Raw genomic sequence first — 9,687 nt, forward strand, 5'->3', positions numbered from 1 at the left:
TAGATACTGAGCCTGTTGAGGAGGAGACTGAGTTGGTTGATGAGGAGATAGACCCCACGGAGGATGAAGTTGATTAATCTGAGTGGGAGGATGAGGGGCCAGAGGAAGAGAGTGAAATCCAACCAGAGAGCCTGAACCAACCATTGAGCAACAAACCCCCCACCCCTACCAACCTTCAAGATATACCGACATACTTATAATGGTCCTTCTTTCGCATACACGCGACAAAAATCCAAACTTATTTGTAAACGGAAGCGAGGCACTCCACCACCAGCATCTCCAGTAGTCCAAAAAAGGTACCTCCGATTCCAGCCTGTGTAACACAACTACGAGAATGGAGAGATGAGGATGAAATACCATCCCAGTTTGAGGTCAGAGAGTCATCACAAGCTTGACAACCCACTCCTCCCCATGAGGCATCTTCCGGTCCTGCTATACCCATCTTAGTTTCTCGCATATCACGCCTCGTTCATCAAATTCGCATCATCACTACTGAACTAGAGATTATAAAGGGGAACTCCACATGTCTTCGTAATAGAATTCAAAGCTTAGAAGAGGATCGAAGTCTATATGAGGAAGCCATACAACTTATTTTCAATTATCTGGATTTTGTTCAGATACAGCTGTTGACCCAGGAAACTCAAGTTCCAGGAATGGAACTTATGGAACAGGTTATGGAGCATAGGGTGATTGCATATGAGGCCAGAGCTTATGTGGCTGAGATGAGAGTTGAATCTCTACAGCAACAGCTCACCCACCTAGGTACTATACTAGGTACTTTTCTAGGTTTATGGTAGACTCACCCGGGCGGGTTGTGCCCAGGGATATTTTTGGGTTAGGGTACGGGGAAAAGTTGGTTTATAGTAACCTTGGTACCTACTTCTGGGTATCATCTTTTGTATGATAGTATGTCAAACTTTTCCACCCATAACCACACTAACTTTTGTGGTTCTTTTAACCAAATTTTGGAAAAAAAATCAATGCATATGTACAAAGAAATGCTTATATATGAAGCAAGTATTATTACCAAAACAATGTGTATATTAAATGTTGTGAGTTGAGTTTTGATCATAAACAACTTAGGAATCGATAAAGATTCTGGAAATACTTACGATGACATTTGATAAACTTATATGATCAAAGAAACTTATCCAATTATTGTTGACAATATTTTATGAATAAAGAACTATTTGAGTATTGTAAATTACAACATATTAATCTGTAAAGGATTTTTACAAATTTACATTAACTCTTGCGAATGAAATAGTCATTATTACACACATATGTATGACTTAGGAAAAAGCTTCAGATAACTAACACTTTCTTTGCAATAACTCTAATAGAACTAAAGCTTGCCTCCGAGATGAGTTACCAAACGTAATACTGGAAAACCAACACCAACACCTACTCCAAATCCTATGCCAGTAATGGACTCAGAGGCTATTGAAGCGTTGGTTGCTCAACGCATCATGGACGCTCTAGCTAACTACGAAGCCAACAGAAACATTGGATTAAAAAGTGGTGATGGAAATGAAAACGGAGGTAGAAGTAACTCTAATGTCAAAAATGGAGGAGGCCACGGAGCTTGTAATTACAAAGACTTCATGAACTAGATGCCGGAGTCTTTTTACGGAAATGAAGGAGTCGTCGGACTAACCCGATGGATCGAGAAGATGGAGTCAATGTTTGAAATAAGCTTTTGTGATGAAAACTATCAAGTAAGATTTGTTGCATATACGTTTGCTGATGCAGCCTTAACATGGTGGAACAACCATGCCAAAACACTAGGCATTAGCAATGCCAATTCCATGTCATGGGGTGGACTAAAGTAATTGTTGATTGACGAACATTTCCCAAGAGACGAAATGCAAAAATTAGAGCAATAGTTGTGGAACCTTACCATGAAGGATGCAAACATTGCATCCTACACCAACCGATTCAACGATCTTGCTACTCTCTGCCCAAGTTTTGTGACACTATAATATAAGAAGGTAGAGAGATACATATGAGGTTTGGTTCAACCCATTCAATGTTTGGTTACCGCTTCAAGACCGGCTACGTACGATAGTGCCAAAAGGTTAGCATTTAACTTGACTAACCAAGAGATACGCCAAGGTACTATGGTCCAGAACACTGACCTTCCAAAGTCCAAAAACAATAAGCGCAAGTTTGGTAGAGGGTACAAGGGAAATCTGAGGCAATCTTCTGAGAAGAAGCAGGAGACGGTGAAAGCATATGCAACCACAACAACAATAACTCCCACCCATCAAAAACAATATGTTGGAAAATACCCAAAATGTGATAAGTGCAATTACCATCATATTGGTAACTGCAGGTTTTGTGACAAATGTAAGAAGAAGGGCCACATCGCCCAATATTGCAGAATCCCAACACCGGTAACAATACCCGCAACAAACACAAGAACTTTCACTACTGCAACCCGAACCTGTTTTGAATGTGGAGAGGTTGGGCATTTCAAAAAAGACTACCCTAAGATGAAGAATCAATGAGGGAATGCTAGAGGTAGGGAATTCATGATTGGAGCAAGGGACACCATCCATGAACCAATAGTGGTGACCGGTACATTCCTTGTTAACAACTTATATGCAACTGTACTATTTGATTCGGGTGCTAAAAGAAGCTTTATTACCCTTAAGTTTAGAAAACTATTGAATCATAAATCTAGTAAACTAAATGAAACTTATGTGGTAGAAATGGCTAATGGTGAATCCGGTAGTATCCAAGAAATACTAGAAAATTGCACATTAACTCTAAACAATCACGCCTTTCATGTTAACCTTATGCCAATGATTATCAGAAGCTTCGACGTAATAATTGGCATGGATTGGTTATTCCCTCATCATGATGAAATTTTGTGTTATGAAAAAGCAGTACGACTCCCTTTAGTCAATGGGGAATCCCTAATTATTTACGGGGATAAGTCCGGTCAAAACCTCAGAATCATCTCATGTATGAAAGCACATAAGTACCTTCACAAGAAGTACTACTCTTTCTTAGCCCACATTATGGATAAAAAGAGCAAAGGGAAAGAGATCAAAGATATACCTCAAGTGTGTAATTATCCTGACGTATTCCTTACAGATCTACCCGGATTGCCACCAGTTCAACAAGTCGAATTCCTAATCGACTTGGTCCCAGGAGCAGGACCAGTGGCTAAATCTCCTTATAGGTTGGCACCATCTGAAATGCAAGAACTCTCTAGCCAACTACATGAACTTCTTGACAAGGGTTTTATTAGACCAAGCTTCTCACCCTGGAGAGCACCAATTTTGTTTGTCAAGAAGAAGGATGGATCCTTCCGGATGTGCATCGACTATCGGGAACTAAATAAGCTGACCATCAAGAATCGATATCCGCTCCCAATAATCGATGACCTATTTGATCAACTGCAGGGGTCTAATTACTTCTCGAAGATTGACTTAAGGTCAGGATATCATCAACCTCGAGTCCTAGATGAAGACATTCCGAAGAAGGCATTCAGAACTCACTACGACCACTATGAATTCTTGGTTATGCAATTTGGATTAACTAATGCCCCAACCGTTTTTATGGATCTCATTAACCATGTCTGCAAACCCTACTTGGACAAATTCGTGATAGTATTGATCGATGATATATTGATATACTCACAAACCAAGGAAGAACACGAGCAACACCTGCAACTAATCCTAGATCTGCTACGACAGGAAAAGTTATACGCCAAATTCTCTAAATGTGAATTTTGGATTAGAGAAGTAAACTTTCTAGGGCATGTGATCAACAAAAAAGGAATACATGTCGGCCCTTCCAAGATAGAGGCAATCAAGAATTGAGAAGCACCTAAGACGCCAATAGAGGTGCGCCAATTCCTAGGACTTGCAGGTTACTATCGGAGATTCATAGAAAACTTCTCCAAAATAGCCAAGCCACTCACAACATTAACATAGAAATAAACGAAGTTTGATTGGGGAGACAAACAAGAATTCGCGTTCCAGACACTGAAGAAAATGTTGTGTAGTGCACCAATCCTATCCCTCCTAGATGGGACAGATGATTTTGTCGTATACTACGATGCATCAGATCTAGGGCTGGGTTGTGTATTGATGCAAAGAGACAAAGTTATTGCATACGCTTCTCGTCAACTCAAGATACATGAGAACAACTATACTACCCACAATTTAGAACTAGGAGCTGTAGTTTTTTCCTTGAAGATTTGGCGACACTATCTTTACGGTACAAAATGTACCATTCACACAGATCACAAGAGTCTTCAACACATTTTCAATCAGAAAGAACTCAACATGAGACAACGAAGATGGATTGAGTTGTTGAATGACTACGAATGTGGAATTCGTTATCATCCTGGAAAGGCAAACATTGTAGCAGATGCCTTGAGTAGGAAGGAACGAATAAAGCCTCATAGGGTCAAGGCACTAACAATGACAATCCAGTTGAACCTAGCTGCTTAGATCCGAGAAGCTCAACTAGGGGCTTTAAAAGAAGAAAACATTACTAATGAATGCCTGCGAGGGATGTATAAACAATTCAAGCTTAGGGATGACAGAACACGGTGTTTCATGGACCGAATTTGGACACCAAAATTTGGTGACATTAGAAGCATAGTCATGGACGAGGCTCACAAGTCAAGGTATTCCGTTCATATAGGCTCCGACAAGATGTATCTAGACTTGAAGAAGCAATATTGGTGGCCAAACATGAAAGCAGAGATTGCCACTTACATGAGCAAATGCTTGACTTGTGCTAAAGTCAAAGCAGAGTACCAAAAGCCATCAGGATTATCACAACAACCAGAAATACCCGAGTGGAAGTGGGAACAAATTACAATGGAGAAGTTGACCCGAACTTATCTCAAGGAAATTGTCAAATTACATGGGGTGCCCAATTTCTATCTTCTCTAATAGAGATAGTAGATTCACCTCACGATTTTGGCAATCATTATAGAGATCCTTGGGAACACGCCTTAACATGAGCACAACTTATCATCCACAAACAGATGGTCAAAGTGAAAGGACCATTCAAACATTAGAGGACATGCTCCGAGCGTGTGTGATAAACTTTGGATGCACATGGGATACTTATCTTCCTATGATAGAGTTTTCCTACAATAACAGTTATCACACAAGCATTAAAGCTGCACCGTTTGAAGCCCTATACGGACGCGAGTGTCGATCACCAATATGTTGGGCAGAAGTAGGTGATACCCAACTAGCAAAGAAACATGCAGGTGATACATTGCTTACTGGTCCGAAAATCATACATGAAACGATCAAGAAAATGGTCCAGATACGTGACATAATTAAGGCTGCACGAGAGCGTTAGAAAAGTTATACCGACAAGAGACCTAAACCTCTAGAATTTCAAGTCGGAGATCGAGTTATGCTGAAAGTCTCTCCTTGGAAGGGCGTCATTAGGTTCGGAAAACAAGGCAAACTTAATCCAAGATACATAGGACCTTTTGAGATTCTTGCAAGAATTGGTCATGTAGCCTACCAACTTAAGTTACCTCATGAACTCAGCAATGTACACGACGTTTTCCATGTATCAAACCTAAAGAAGTGCTTATCCGATGAAACTCTTGTTATACCTCTCGATGAAATACAAATCAGCACCAAACTTAACTTTACAGAAGAACCTGTCGAAATCATGGATCGAGAGATCAAATGATTGAAACAAAGTCGTATTCCTATAGTATAGGTGCGATGGAACTCTCTAAGAGGACCAAAATTTACTTGGGAACGCAAGGATCAGATGAAACAAAAATACCCCCAACTGTTCAAAAGTGTCTCGTCGACAAGTTAAATTTCGGGACAAAATTCTTTTAACGGTGGGAGAATGTGACAACAGTCAAATTAACTCAACAAGCTTCACTCGCGAACGTGACATAAATCAAATATAATAAGCTTAATTTTTAATGTTTAAAGAACTTTTAATGACAATACAAATTTTGTTTACATAAAAATGTAACACTCGTAATTTCAACAATAACTAACTTGTTATATTTTGCGTGTCAATTACCGATTATTAAAAATTAAATTAGTCATTAAATAATATTTAATATATAGTTGGTAAAATTTTATTCTTATGTAACGACAAATCGACATATAACACTTGATATATATATATATATATATATATATATATATATATATATATATATATATATATATATATATATTAAATTACGTTCATTAGCTATAGATAATATGATAACAAATTTAATCTGGTGACCAATGAAGATTTATTACACTCAACCTTATAAATTCTATCCAAGCAAAAAGGTTATTCACTTGGATATGTAGTACGTGTTACATCCAAATTATTAGAATAGTTTAGGTGGCAATTTTATTAGTGACTCACCGAAAATGGATATGTACCAAAAGAAACAAATAAACATTTAAAATTTGCGTAAGGCGGTTAAAAAATTAATATAAATAGAATGCAAACGATCCAATTTTTTCTACACAAAAATCTCAACTCTCTCAAATATGATGGAAATTCAGCCTACCCCTTGAGGCTGATTATCTAAGTTTCTGGCCACTCTCTAACAGAAGTTTATCATAAAAGCATGCTGCAAAAGTGTGTTTCACGACCCCATTTTAAACTTTTTATCATTTTCGGGGAGGATACATATAAATTTTTTCATATATATTATTTGTTTATATAAATCGTAAATTGTTTATGTCGCTTATATTATTTAGTTATATAATCGTTATAACAATTTACCGTTAAAATAGTCGTTTATATAAATTTAGTAAACATTGTCGTTACACTACCCACATTATATATTATTATATTATGCATTGTCCTTACTCTGCCCACATAATATGAATTATATTATGCATTGCCGTTACTCTATGAATAAATTATTACACACTGCTGTTACTCTGCCTATTAAAGTTTTACAAAAAAACATGTATGGTTAAATCACTACAACTTTTAGTGCTACTCATTCAAGGGTTTACATGAGACACATTAATCACCTAAGTGTAATACTTTGCAAAGTCCCCTACCTATAATCGTTAAATCTTAAGTGAGCGGGAGAGTTATGTATAGATCTATACAGGCTGACACCCCCACCTACGGTTTCTAGCTACAACAATTGACGGTCAAGTCACGGGTGATAAATGTCTAAACACTACGACGTTTGATGGAGCATCGTGAGGGGAAATAACTCGTCAGTAGCTCGATTATGGGAACTCATGTAACATTGATAATCACGGCTAAAAGCAAATAAAAATATAAGTTTGAAAATACTTATATACAATAAAACAAGTACTTTTGGAAATAAATACACATATAATATAAGTTTGAAAATACTTATATACGATAAAACAAGTACTTTTGGAAATAAAGTCCACATATAATATAAGTTTGAAAATACTTATATACAATAAAAATATCTATAATTTTTTCTTTTTAGAATAAAATGTACGTTGATACAAATACACAAACCTGTGAACTCACCAACTTTATGTTAACATTTTATTAAAACCATATGTATTCTCAGGAAAATAAGAGTCGGCCGTTTCAATCTTTTGGGAAACAATCATGGGATCCTCGAAGCACTCTTTATCTCTATTGTACTTATCTGATTAAGCATTACTTGTAATTTTTGGTTTCTTGTATTCTAAAAACTTAGTACGATATGTAATATATTTTGTTATAGAAAAAAATAACATTTGTGTTATAATTTTGTATTGTTCAATGTAATCCGTAACTGTGAACCATGATGACGTCCCACAAGCTCGGCATTTTCACCGTCGGCCGGCGGTGTGACACATAGTAACTGGTACGTTCTCATTAACCACTTATATGACGAAGTAGTTTTTGATTTAGACATGAATAAGAGTTTTATTAACCTTAAACATAGACATGCTAGGTCACAAACCCAGTAGTCTGGAGGAAACCTATAAAATAGAGACGACTAATGAGCTGTAAAAAAAATCTATTTACGACATTCTAATAAATTTCATCCTAACACATAACCAATCATACTTACACGTCAATCTCGTGCGTATGTCCATCAAAAGTCTAGTGTCATTTTCTATACAAAATGATTTGTCTGTGTTACGTTAAATTATTGCACTATGAAAACATTGTAGGAATTTTTTTTATGTGATAAAGTAACCATGAACGACCAATCTATCTCCATAAATCTCATACCAATTCCAAACCAAAGCTTTGACATCATCATAAGTATGATTTGGATATCTTTCCATCATATCGAGATATTGTGCTATGAGAAAACTGTGTGACAAAACCTACCCAACGGGGAGACCATGCTTATTCAAGGTGACAAGTCTAAGAAAAACCAAAAATTTCTTTCTTACTCTAAGTTACCTACACAAGAAGTGCTACGTCATCTTTATAGAACAATAGTCTCCAGTACATCCTTAACCGACGAGAACCCAACAAGAGACAATAACGAAAGATCAAACTTTTTAATATTGTGAATAACAGATTTGTTATCCTTTCCAGTAAGGAAAAACATCAAACTTCAACAACAATTAATTAGGGTTTGATAATAGACTTTTGAAATGTGTTGAATACTTATTACCCTTGAATGAGTTTTCCTACTACAATAATGATCAAACCGACATAAAAGCCATCCCCTTTAGAAGTTGTGTACAGACGAAAGTGCCAATTCTTGAAGAAGTTTCTGTCCGATGACATTCTTGATATCGATCAATGAGGTGAATTAAGAAACCATCCTAGTGTCCCATGGTTGTTAAGGGCATGTAAGAGATTTATATAGGAGTCGATTACCTAAAAATGACTTAATCAAGCCTAATTTCCTTGTTCCTTATTTAGGTATGGGTGTGGAGTAGAGTTAGTCATTCGAACAACTATTCGATCTTAGGCCATTAATCATTATGAAGAGCAAGGTGACTATGGAATAACCACATCAAGATCAAACAAGACAGAACTAACCCGAGTTGTTCAAAGCTACCCCAACTACAAGCAGAATTTCGGGACAAAATTCTTTTAACGGGGGGAGAATGTGACAATTAGCAAAAATAGGAACAATTATAGGATGCCATATATTGATTCTAATCAACATGAGTAGTTTATCAAAAATGGTTTAAGGAATTTAACACGTTTTATTTAGAAAAGGTCTCGTGAAAATAAAACTAGTGAATAATGATAATTCTTTTACGACGTATTATTCCGAACTAAAACCGGTTCGCCAAATCCATCAAATAATGCCAATTGAATACGAAATTTTAATTTCCATTTCAACACGTCTCCGGTTAATGAGTAACTTAAATTCCATCCATGAACTCGCACTCAATAGTTTTCAGGAATCAAAAGTTGACTACATTACAAACCAAAACGACGGAAAATGGTTAAACGTTATTGTTCAAGCGGTTAAAAATCACAAAATATTACCTTGGGGGAGCAATCTTATATTTATCTTATAAAAATAGAAAATGGATTATTATGAGGCATAATTGAAAGTATCCAAATGTTTATAAATAATACAATTAAATATAAACATTTAAATACCAATACGTATAAACTCCATTGTTATTTCTCAACAATACATATAGATTCATATTTATGTGTATCATGGACAAAGTAGACTCAATTTCTAAGCTTTGAGAGTTTACGGATCCTAATTCCAACTCACTAATATCTTTCTAGAATTTTTCTAAAACAGGGATA

The sequence above is a fragment of the Lactuca virosa genome, chromosome 5 (genome assembly GCF_052849685.1).
Source record: "Lactuca virosa cultivar CGN04683 chromosome 5, Lactuca_virosa_CGN04683_v6, whole genome shotgun sequence".
Classification (NCBI taxonomy): Eukaryota; Viridiplantae; Streptophyta; class Magnoliopsida; order Asterales; family Asteraceae; genus Lactuca; species Lactuca virosa.